This window comes from Bison bison, unplaced genomic scaffold, assembly GCF_000754665.1.
Source record: "Bison bison bison isolate TAMUID 2011002044 unplaced genomic scaffold, Bison_UMD1.0 scf7180017858048, whole genome shotgun sequence".
In the NCBI taxonomy this organism is placed as follows: domain Eukaryota; kingdom Metazoa; phylum Chordata; class Mammalia; order Artiodactyla; family Bovidae; genus Bison; species Bison bison.
The window spans coordinates 4,768,196-4,770,800 of NW_011488621.1; positions in this window are offsets into that span (position 1 = coordinate 4,768,196).

Sequence of the window (2,605 nt, forward strand, 5' to 3'; positions counted from 1 at the left end):
TAGGTTGGTCATAACTATCCTTCCAAGGAGTAAGCATCTTTTAATTTCATGGCTGCAGTCACCACCTGCAGTGATTTTGGAGCCCAAAAAAACAAAGTCTGTCACTGTTTCCATTGTTTCCCCATCTATTTCCCATGAAGTGATGGGACCAGATGCCATGATCTTCGTTTTCTGAATGTTGAGCTTTAAGCCAACTTTTTCACCCTCCTCTTTCACTTTCATCAAGAGGCTTTTTAGTTCTTCTACTCTTTCTGCCATAAGGGTGGTGTCATCTTCATATCTGAGGTTATTGATATTTCTCCCAGAAAACTTGATTCCAGCTTGTGCTTCATCCAGCCCAGTATTGCTCATAACGTACTCTGCATATAAGTTAAATAAGCAGGATGACAATATACAGCCTTGACTTACTCCTTTCCTGATTTGGAACAAGTCTGTTGTTCCATGTCCAGTTCTAACTGTTGCTTCTTGACCTGCATACAGATTTCTCAAGAGGCAGGACAGGTGGTCTGGTATTCCCATCTCTTGAAGAATTTTCCACAGTTTGTTGTGATCCTGTGGCCACTGCTGAGTTTTCCAAATTTGCTGACATACTGAGTGTGGCACTTTCACAGCATCATCTTTTAGAATTTGAAGTAACTCGGCTGAAATAACTCGAATTTGAAACACCACTAGCTTTGTTCATAGTAATTCTTCCTAAGGCCCATTTGACTTAGCATTCCAGGGTGTCTGGCTCTAGGTGAGTGATCATACCATCGTGATTATCTGGGTCAAAAGGATCTTTTTTGTATAGCTCTTCTATGTATTCTTGTCACCTCTTCTTAATATCTTCTGCTTCTCTTTGGTCCATTCCATTTTTGTCCTTTATTGTGCTCATCTTTGCATGAAATGTTCCCTTTGTATATCTAATTTTCTTGAAGAGATCTCTAGTCTTTCCCATTCTATTGTTTTCCTCTATTTCTTTGCATTAATCACTGAGTACCCTTAGGAGAAACCAAAAGTTCAGGCATCCTGATTTTGGACTTCCAGCCTCCAGACTGTGAGAAGATAAATGTCTGTTGTTAAATACGCATTCTATACATACTATTCTATACAACAGCACCAGGAGACTAACATACTTAATTTCATGAACTATGGCAGGAGATAGCTGTTGGTTGGAGAAGCAGGACACAAGAATGAGAAATATCTCATGGAGATTCAAGAGGCAGACCTGATAAGACAGGTCTGTGGAGGTGTGAAATAACCATACCAAGGGAGCCACAGCTGTGAGTGAATGTACGTAATGCCCACCTTAAATTATATCAGCTCATTTGCTGGGTACATGGCAAACAGAGTTCCCAGCACCTTAGTTACAGAGAAGAACAGTAGTTGAAAACTGGATTTGTAACTTCCATGGGGCTTCCCTGGTGGCTCAGTGTAAAGAATCTGCTTGCCAATGCAGGAGATGCAAGAGACGCAGGTTTGATCCCTGGGTCCAGAAGATGCCTTGGAAGAGGAAATGGCAACCCACTCCAGTATTCTTGTCTGGAGAATCCCATGGACAGAGGACCCTGGTGGGCTACAGCCCACATGGTCACAAAGCGTCGGACATGTCTTAGCCACTGAGTGCACACACACACGCACACACACAACCTCCACAGATGTTGACCACACTTCTCTCAACAAACTCTGATACATTCATTCATTCTACGTAAAACCAAAAGGCCTTACCATCTCCTAGTTCCTAGCAGACACCAAGCCCACGACCCACTGTTGATAACAATTCCATATTTTGCTTAAAAATGTGAAATATGTGGAGGGGACAGTGAGAACCTGGTAAAAAAACATAGATGGGGGAGACACTTTCCCTTATGAATTTCAAAAATAATTTCTGATTAAAAATGAAAAATTTGTATAAGGTGGGGTTGCCCCCACCCCAGGATAGCATAACTAATAGCGTGTGTTCAATAAAAGGTAGCTAAGTGAATGGAAGAAAAGTTATGACCAACCTAAATAGCATATTAAAAAGCAGGAGACATGACTTTGCCAACAAAGTTTTGTATAGTCAAAGCTATGGTTTTTCCAGTAGTCATGTATGGATGTGAGAGTTGGACCATAAAGAAAGCTGAGCGCTGAAGAATTGATGCTTTGGAACTGTGAGAAGACTCTTGAGAGTCTCATGGACAGCAAGGAGATACAGCCAGTCCATCCTAATGGAAATCAGTCCTGAATGTTCATTGGAAGAACTGATGCTAAAGCTGAAACTCCAATCCTTTGACTACCTGATCCGAAGAACTGACTCTTTTGAAAAGAACCTGATGCTGGGAAAGATTGAGGGCAGGAGGAGAAGGGGACAACAGAGGATGAGATGGTTGGATGGCATCACCAACTTGATGGACCTGAGTTTGAGTGAACTCCGGGAGTTGGTGATGGACAGGGAGGCCTGGCGTGCTGCAGTCCATGGGATCAGAGAGTCAGGCACTACTAAGCGACTGAACAACTGTACTGTTGACCAAGATGACTGAAGGGATAAGGAACGGTATGGGCGAGAGTCGGTCGGTGCCTCTGCAGGTCCCCGCGGTCCCTGTGCGTCACGCAAAGGATGTTCATATGGACCATCAAAGCGCCC